The 9975-nt window shown below is 45.1% G+C and overlaps 1 long non-coding RNA gene across 1 annotated transcript; it reads right to left on the bottom strand.

The window, feature by feature from the left end:
* Positions 1-360: 360 nt before the first annotated feature.
* Positions 361-3752, bottom strand: LOC139074727 (uncharacterized). Its single transcript, XR_011524418.1, has 3 exons — positions 3623-3752; positions 2135-2185; positions 361-796 (listed from the first exon to the last, which is right to left on the bottom strand). It is a non-coding gene; the product is annotated as an uncharacterized lncRNA (long non-coding RNA).
* Positions 3753-9975: the final 6223 nt, after the last annotated feature.

The raw sequence follows: 9975 nt of genomic DNA, 5'->3' as shown, positions 1-9975 counted from the left end.
AGACAAAGTACGATAGAAAGTGCAGGAAGGGAGAGATTGTAGAGATTCGTGAATGGAGATCTTACTAGAGGCCAAAGATAGGGGTCTTGTTTTGAGAGCTATCAATTTTGATTGTTGTTTCACAATGAATCGTCCATAGCCTACTGGTGACCCCTAGGCTTCTCCCAAGCAACTATGAGCAGATCCAAAAATTATAAGTCCTTTCTGTAGTTTTTACTGGAAAACAGCTTTCAATTTCACATGCATTCATTTTTATGTATATATGAAGCCTACTTTCTAGATACTAATCTATGAAGATAATTTTTATAATTGATACAAGTCATAAACTAAAACTAGTGCATTATTTACATTTTCCGCAGATTCGAATGTAGTACTTTTTTAAAAAATCTGTCACCATCCAAACCAGGTAAATACTGCAAAGGTTCTAACATGCATGTGTTCCAAATTACTCCAAAACTTAGAGACTTAAAGCAATGATAACACTTATTCTGCTCACAGCTCTGTAATTTGGGCAGGACGAAGTGGGAACAGCTTATCTCTGCTCCACTCAGCATCAGTAGGGTGGCTTGAAGACTGGGGGCTGGAATCATCTGAAGGTTCATTCACCCACATAACTGATGGTCGATGCTAACCGTTGGCTGATACTTCAGCTGAGGCTTTTGGCTGAAACATCCACACAGGGCCTCCCATTGCTGCCTGGGCTTTTTCATAACATGGTGGCTGGGTTCCAATGGCAAGAATCCTGAGAGAGAGAGCCAAGGCCCACATCACCTTTGGGGACCTAGTCTTCAAAATCCTGCAACATCACAAAGTTCAAGGGACCAGAAATATTGCAGTGTCCATTTTTGGAAAACATAGCATGCACAGACATATAGATTGGTGATCCACACAATCCCCTCCAACTCAATAATTTTATGAAAAGACATCTGTGTGTGTGTGTGTGTGTCCTCAATACTGTCTTGAGTTAATCATGATTTTTACTATTATTAATAGTTACTGCTATTTTTTCTTTTTAATTTTAGATTACAATTTTATAATTAGTCCATAATTATCAATTTAGTTTGCTGTAGGTTATTTGCTTCACCTACATTAATCATGCTTATTTATATCAATAATGTTTTGGTATATAGTTTTATAATAACTGGAAATTAAGATGCATACGTGGTGTTTCAAGTACGAAGCCTCAATAGATGGATGGATAATCACCCCAAATGTACTCATACAATGAATTATGTGATGCCCAAGAATTCATGCTCTTTAAATAACTTGTAATATATTATCAAGTGTAATTAAAGTACTTTTAAGTTTATAAGTATTTCATAAAGTAGATGTATAAGCTCATCCTAAAACTTATTTAGTTCTTTGTATAATTATCAAAGTGAATTATTTTCTCATTTGAAAGTTGGAATGGAAAGGAGCAGGACAATAGTGGTTTTCCTACCCAAAAGGCCCCAGTTAGGTGCTCAATAGGTGCTGTTGAACTGAACTGAAGTTGCAGAACTCATTCCTTCACTCACTCACTCATTTATTCATTCAAGACAGTGACTGATCTACTGAGGAAGGTGAAAGAGAGACAGATGACCTCAAGTGAAAATAGTGAATAGTGAATAGTGAGTGAATAGTGAATAGTGGCATTTTTGTAAGATGGGGAGGACCTCCGGAGGGTCAGGTTTAACCTCTCCAGGACTGTGATCTCATCTGTATAATGGGAATAACCTGGGTGCCCTACCAACCTTCCCATCAGTGTTACTGTTTGGATCTTAGGATCTTCCCATGCTGATGAGGTGCCAGCACTTAGCATTTTTGAGATGAGCCCATCTCTACCTACACTGGGCTTGGATTATTAACAGCTAAGACCCTCCCTTCACCAATGAGTGGTACAGACCAGGGAATCATAAGGAGAACATAGAGAAAACCACTGATTCTCCACTTAACCCAACAAAAATAAACCTTTCAAAACACATATACGTGACTGTGTGTTCTCTTACTAGATTTCGTGATTAGGACGTATGGTTTGACTTCGTTTTGCAATAGTGAGAATGGGCTACATTGATCTATCCCCCTGTCCACTTGTTCACCAGAAGCATGTAAATATTGTAAAACTGAGGAGAAGGAAAGGGCGTGGCTGACGTACCTTGACGGGATGGGACATGTGTCGTTAGGCTCACAAGCACTCATCTTCAACCTGCAAAATAAATTAAGAAGAAAGGAATTCAAATTCCCACACAAAGGTGTGCTGTACTGACCGCTAGCCGTCAGCCCACTTTAGAACCCCCTCCACCAATTTCATTAATTCCATTAAATCCATTAATTCTACCATTTTTTCATTATCTATCATCTTTCTCGAGTCCTCACTTCCCTCTACACAGGTTAGGTTCCGTGTGTCCCTCGCTATAATGGTCCCTTTGCAAACAGCTCTCCTGCCCATCTCTCACTGCCAGATACTCAACTGGCAGATCCCACCCCTCATTGGAGCCAACCACCCGCCTCCTCTGTGTCCACACTCACAAATCTGGACACCACTGGAAAAGAAATCCCACAATCATGCTAACTGGTCTCACTTTAAATTTATGACCCTGTATCTCCAATCCGTGCTCAACACTGGCAACAACTCTGCCTGATACCCTAGTAGTTTCGCCTTCTTACTTTCTGAGATGTTATCACAAATTCTTTCTTGTCAAACCTCCAAAACACCTCCCTACCCTCGGGGCTAACAGCATCATCTTGTGCTCCTTTGAGGAAATAGGCACTATCGGATGAGAATTACTTCCCTCTCCCCTGTCAAATCCAGCTGTCTCCTGGCATTCCTGCCCATGTACTCTGCCTCCCATCCAGTCACGGGGGATGAATTGTCCCTGATCCTATCAAACGCCACTTGAGCTTTACATTCTCTCCCCTTTCACCCACTCAAGGACTTTATTACTATAATTATTCCCTTTCTATAGCTTCAATTGATTCCTGTGTCCCAAATCACAGAAACGTGTTCTATTATCTTTCATTTTAAAGACACTATCCTGACTCCACACAGTCCTCCAGCTCCTGGCCCATTCCCAGCTCCCCTTCATGGTAAAATTTATCAGAAATATTTTCTACTGGATCTTCTTCCTCATCTCTCATTCTCTCATAGGCCAGTAAAAAGGATCTTCACATTATTTAGTGCCCCATCATTTTTTAGGTGAAGAAATTGGGACCCACTCATATGTCCTTGTATAAGATTTCCACAGCTCATCAGGGGCAAAGTCAAGGCCAGAACTCTTTTCTCCCAATTCCTGTTCCTTCCGGGACATTCCCACACACACACCTTTGATCTCACCCTTAGCCTGTTGGCTTTACTTAATGAAAACTGACATGGGGAGCGTCTTCCGGCTCACATTTTCCTGAAACAGATGCAGGTGAGCCGATCACTCACGGCACCTGCTCCTCCCCAACCCACACCCAAGTTCAAACTGTCCATCCTTCACACAGATTCCACAGGTACCTGTGCACTCGAGAGAGGAGGAAATGTGAGTTTGCCAATCACATTATCTCCAACATCCCTTGTTTCCCCAGCTCAAATTGAGTAAATCACATCTGCAATTTAACTCTTAATCAAGAGGCCCTCGAGTCTGACTTCGTGACTTACTTTTATGGCTCCTCGTGCGTCACATAGAAAAATGAAGAATGTCTTCCTTGCTCCGCGGTGATGCTCACGCGCAGTAAATCACAGAGGCCTGGCAGTGAAATGAGACTATATTTCAGGGAGCCAAATGTAGTGGGAGGGACCTGGCACAGTGGAAGGAAGCAGGGAGGGAGGAGGGAGCCGGAGGCAAAGCGCAGAAGCTCAGGTGTCTGACAAACGTGCATTCTGGAACCCAGGCTGACACGGAGCATGGAAAGGGTGTTTCACGCCTCGTGTTTTTGCAGTAACAGTCCTGGGGCATCTGAGTACAGCTTCCACAGGCCAGGAACTCCCCATCTAAAGAAGAGAGGGCTCAATTCCACAATCCAGAGGGAGGAATCTAGCAGATTCCTGCATTTTCAGCCTGTTAGGCACCCCTTTGCCACGCTGTCGTTCATAAGGGTAAGATCTCCTTGACCAACAATGTATTCCCCAAGATGCTGGTCCTCTTATACTCCCACTCCTTGTTCTCTCCATCCCTCTACTTCCTGGCTCCACACCTAATTTGCATTAGCAGCTTCTGGCCTCATTTCATTTTGGTTACCAGGATAAGTAACCCGCTTTCTGATAATTGGCTTCATTCTCAACCCTACAAGCCTGTTTGAATTTACAGATCAACCCAGAAAGTCCCTCTGTCTTTTGTAGTTCCTCAGGTCCCTCATTCTCCTCTGCTTTGTCAGAATCAGCAGGCAGTGGGAGGTGGAGGTCGCAGAAGCTTCTCCAGAGAAAGCAGTATTTTTAGTTAACCAATTTTTCAGTGAAGAATAATGTAATAGAATCCCAACCTATACAGGCTGAAGAAAACAGCATTTGCTTTTTCTCTGCAACACAAAGCCTAGAGGTGGGCTTTCCAGGGCTAGTGTTATAGCTCCATAATACCGCCAGAGACTCTGGTTTCTGCTCATCTTCCTTCTTGGCCACCCCTTGGTGAGTGTTTTTTGCCTTATGGATACAATATGGCTGCTCCGCCTCATACGTCAAGTCTAAGTTTCAGGAAGGGATAAAGTGAAGGTTCTTCTGCTGGTCTTGGGTAAGCTCACTCATACCTCTGAGCTCAGCTGGTCCGTGATGGCTTCACTCACATGTCTGGTGATTGGCTGACTGTGAGCTGGGGTGACAAGGACAACAGCATTATGTGTCTCTCATCACCCAACCGGCCAGCCTGGGCTCTTTCACATGGTGGTGATCACAGTTTCTCCAGAGAGGGCAATCCCCAATGTGCAAGTGCTTTTCAAGTCTCTGCTTGCATGTCATTTGCTAACGTTCCATTGGCCAAAGCAAATTACAGAGTCCACATGGGGAGGGCATGGATATAGAGATGGGAAGAGATTGTAGTCATTTTTGCAATCTACCACATCACTCTGAAGAAATTTGTATTATAACCAGTATAACCGACTTTGTTCCAACAAAACTTAACCATTTGTAAGAAAAATCCTAATTTTAAATAATTTTATTTACTTATACACATTTTTCTTTGTAAATACATTCTCATTCTTCTTAGATAAAACAGCTAGTGAGCGTAATAATAAAGCATCTAGGAAAAGGACATGTCATTATCCTATTTAAAAACCAATTTTGGAAGAGTTAAGGAGATTTTGTCAAAATCATGTCCCTTCTTGTACAATTCTTATAAATAGTTTTGTGCTTCCAGTGTTGAGTTCAAAAGAAGTGACATTTAATTAATTTTATACTTTGTAAAAATCCTAAGATTTCAGCTTTAAAAGTCTAAGATGCACACAGTTCTTATAAACAGTCACATCTCTGTTGGCGTGACTCACACGATCATGGCTGCTGCTGCTTGCCCATGATGTCACATCAAAATCATGTCCAAGGGGACCTTGGGGAAGGATGCACCATCGGGACTTTGGGAGTAGTGTGAGTGCTATAGGAAAGACTGTGAGGGGGTCGGACGTGGTTCATGTACCTGGCCTGGCTGGTGGCCCTGGGTGTTCAGGATTTCCATGGCAGTCCACCCTGGGAAGGTGGTGTGTCCAGAGTCATCTGCATGTCTGGGGCTTCAGTTCATTTGATATGTCCCGATGGCCAGCGTGCTGGGTAGCCAGCATGTCCTGACCAGTGATGTTCCTGGGCCCGTCAGTCTGCCTGAGAATCAGCACACATATTTTCCCTGCATGGCTAGGATGGAGTCCTGCCCTCTGACAGCCTAAGGATGGCCATGGCCAGAGGGGAAGGGTGCAGGAGGTAAGCCTCAGAGAGTCCTCCTGGGGGATCCCACCACCCCAGACTGATCACTCACTGCTTTAAGAAATCTCTTGGAAAGGAGAATGCATCTCCCCTACAACTCCCCCTAACTGCACCTCACCCTATTTGCTTTGAGTTTAACACCTCAGACAGGGTTGATGCTCAAAATATCAACAACCTGTAAAGAAAGATGCCCAACCAAGCAGAACAGGGGCCCGCCATCAAGCCGTAGGTGTGCATCTCACAGAGCACTGGCCATGCCTGTAGGCAAGGGTGGGATTGGGGCCAATCCCAGTGGAGGCCCACCCAGCAAGGACCAGGGCGGTCTAGGAACTCCAAGCCCCAACACCTCACAGTGAGTCTACAGCTAAATGCATCTGGCCTCAGGTGGTCCTCAGCAGCCTTTCTCAGCCTCCAGGCCATTGCATGGACCAGCATACAGGTCATGAAATCTAGTGAAATCTAGATCTAGACTCAGACAACTTGGCTGTGTGACCTAGTGCCAGTCACACAACGTCTCTGAGCTTCTGATCCTCATTTGTAAAGTACATATCCTAAGATTCTCTCCTCCTAGGGCTGTTGAGAGGATCCAGGAAGCTTAGTCCTCCAAACCAGGGGTCAGCAGATTTTTTCTGCAAAGGGTCAGGTAGTCATTATTTTAGGCTTTGTGAGCCATGTGGTCTGTGTCACCACTGCTCAACTCTGCTACTGTAGCACTAAGGCAACCATAGACAAGATGTAAATGAATGGGCACAGCTATGTTCCAATAAAACTTTATTTATCAAATCAGATTAGGCCTTAGTGTGCTGACCCCTGATGTAAATGCTCACTTAGCGCAATGCACCTGTATCTATTTTCCATCTGTATCTTTCTATCTCTGTAGCTCTATCTTTATCAAACGACTCTATAGGTATGTGACCCTTAGACATGTGTCCTGAAGGCTCATGACTCTAGATCGCATCCTCCCCACATCACATGCTCACTAGAAGCTTCCACATGGAGTGACCACATGGAAGCCATACTCAGCTGATCAAGGCAAAAACACAATGAAAGTCATGAAAAAAATATAGCTAAGCATTTTATACAGATAGCTCAAAAGTGCATAGGAATTCAGAGATTGGGGGCAGTAAACTTTAAGTCAAGAAGAGTTAATAAAGCAAAAGGTAAAAATGTAGAACAATTAAAAGACAAGCGACATGGTGAACAGGAGGAGAGCATTAATCATCACGTGGTCAGAGAGACAGTGAGTCCTTTAGGTGTCTGGAGAAAGCAGGGAGAGCCCTTCTCTAACAAGTGGCTCGGAAAAGGCCAGCAGCGACCAGGTCTGGCACTGGACCCACCTGGCAAGCAGACATTCGGGAACAATGCAGAAATGAGGCAGAGCAGTGAGGCGGATGCAGCCAACACTGCCAGAATTTTCCAGTGTGGTTCAGGGGCCTCCCCAGGAAACCTGAATGACCTACAGAACCAAAGACCCCAGGCAGGTGGAGACACTCTCTGCTCCATTTTGTCAAAGTCCCTTGTACCTTCCGCATCATAGTACTCAACGTACCAAACTGTAATTGTCCTCTGCACACCCAATCTCTGACCCCTGAACCCTCTAAGGTCATTCCGGCCTCAGGGATCTGCTCCACCCACAAACGCCCAACAACATTCGAGGGCGACCTTCTTCACGTTTTTTCAGACACTCAAATAGATGTCTTCTCAGAAAAGCCTGCGTTAACTGCCGACCACCAGTAGCCTCCAGTCTTTCCCTGACTGATTTCCATCAGACTGCTTATTGCTAGCTAATATTTTCTCATTGTTTGGTAGTTCCTTGACTGATTTGTTTCTCTAATTAGAAATGTAAGTCTCTGAAGAGCTCAGATGGTCTAAGCTTCATGTGCCAGCACCTAGTACAGTGCTTGGCAGTTTGTAGGTGCTCAATAAATATTTATTGAATGAATGAATATCTCTCCAAATGGCGGTGAACTCCTTGAAGACAAAGAACATATCTTAATCTTTTCAAGAAAGGGAAAGTGAGAGGGTGGCACTACCAGGACATTCCCATCTATATCTCATTGGCCAGACTGTGTCATGGGCCCACTCTTAGCTACACAGGAGGCTGAGAAATTCAGTGACTGACTAGGGACGATGCCACCCTGAACAGTCAGGGTTCATTTAGCAAGGAGAATAGAAGAGAACATTTGGCAGGCAGTCAACACTGTTCGCCATGGTGCCTTTTCTGAGTTAGCCTGGCTTAATACCAATAGCAGAAATGGTCTTGAGAGCTTTGCCTGTCTCCCAATGCCACCAAGAAGGAAAATCCCACCCATTGTAGGATATATAGAGAGAGGGGGTCAATGCCTACAAAATTTATGATTGGCCATTAGTTTAACTGTCAGTAGCAGTGGAAAGAACAGAGTGGAGCGATATGGAGACATAGAAAAGAAAAGAGAGAGAAAGCCTGTCTCTCAGAGCATCTATCCCCTGCTCAGCATCTCAAAGCTTCCAGTCCCTTCCTCATGGCCCTTTCCTCCAGCAGCCAGTCCCAGTCCTCACCAGCCTCTTCCCAGCCCGCCTGGGCCTCCACAGTCCCCTAGCCTGCTCCCTGGGCTGCCGGTGACCCTTGTGAGATTTCTGACCACAGCCGTCCTCCCCGTACTCTTGCTGCCATCACTGCTGTGACCTCAGGGGTGAGGATGTTGCCCCCTCCACTTGGCCACTTCCTCCAGCACCAGGGAGAGGCTCTTGCCAAATTCTCTATAGTAAAGCTGAGAGTAGGACGTAATGAGACTTCAGGGGAGGTTTGGCAATAATATAAATGGAAAGCAAGACAGATATTAGCTTACTGTGACCAAACAAGCCATACAGACCCAAGCTGACTTGCTCCTGGCCTGCTATCGCATGACCAGGAAACTCATCCCCACCAGCAGAAATTCAGCTGGAGTCCCCAGGCCCTGGAGTTGAGGCCAAGCTCACTTCTATCCCAAGAGCAAGGAAGACACTTTCTCCCTCAAATCTAAGGTCTATGATTGAAGGTGGGACCATCAATTCCCTTCAAAGGAAGCTCGACTCCCATCCATAGGAGAATGGTGGGACCCTAAGGCCCTGTGGAGACAATGACACAACAGTGCTATATCAGGTCAATTCTCAAAATCTGGGCCATTCACTCTGAGTGTGGAGAGCAACAGGAGGTTGCAGCAGGCTCGGTCTACTTCCTTTACAAATTATCTTCAGAAAGGTGCAAAAAGTCTTAGGGCTTCTCCAGTCTTGCCCTGTTTATCCCTGCCCTATGCTTCCTTATCCCAATTTTCCACCCCCGACCCTAGATCCCAATATGCCCCTGTCCAGATCCTCATGACATCAGTACTTTGGAACCTCCAACCCCTCGCACAGTTTTCACCCTGCCCCGCCACAGCCAGGAGTCACAGATACACTTGTGATCTGCAGGCGCTTAATGCACAGCCTTTGTAAACAGGAAGGTTAGAAAATGAGGGTTAAGAATCAATTAAAAGTATTGTGTGTGAAAGAAAATGTGAGTCACCAAAGATGGTCCAAAGTAACCAGAGGAACAGGAGTTAGGAAATGCAGCATCGCCTGGGTTCCAGGTAACAGCTGCCTGCAAGTCCAAAGGTACCAACTCACCAAGAGACAACAGGAAGGTGAAGGGAGATGCAGCAGTCTGCCTCCCAGCAACCACACGGCTGACTGCAGACTCCCCAAAAGACCACCAGAATTACCTGTTGATGAAGCAAAACTAAGTTCGCTAACCTACCACAGTCAGAGAGCATCACCATGACAGAGTCCCGGAAGCATCGCAGAAGGAAGAACTCAGAGGCAGACATTTACAAGGTTTGGGGGTCTGGGTTCAAGTGACTTGAGGCCGGTCTTCCACTGTAGGGATCTGATTGGCAGTGGGCAAAGTTCACGCTGTGACAGTTTAGAATTGAGGGATGCAGCAAGGCCAACGTCTTGAAACAAGTCCGGAGAAGTGTACAGTTGTTTGATTGTTGAGCCATTTGCCCAGATAGGCAAACTATCCCCTGAGTAAATCGGTTTTGAGAAATGTTCTTATCTAAGCAGTGAAGTTATTTATTGGGTTACAGTCTTATCTTTCTGGGCAAGAATTTCTT

This window comes from Equus przewalskii, chromosome 12, assembly GCF_037783145.1.
Source record: "Equus przewalskii isolate Varuska chromosome 12, EquPr2, whole genome shotgun sequence".
NCBI classification, from domain to species: Eukaryota; Metazoa; Chordata; class Mammalia; order Perissodactyla; family Equidae; genus Equus; species Equus przewalskii.
This window is presented reverse-complemented; position numbering and strand designations above follow the sequence as displayed.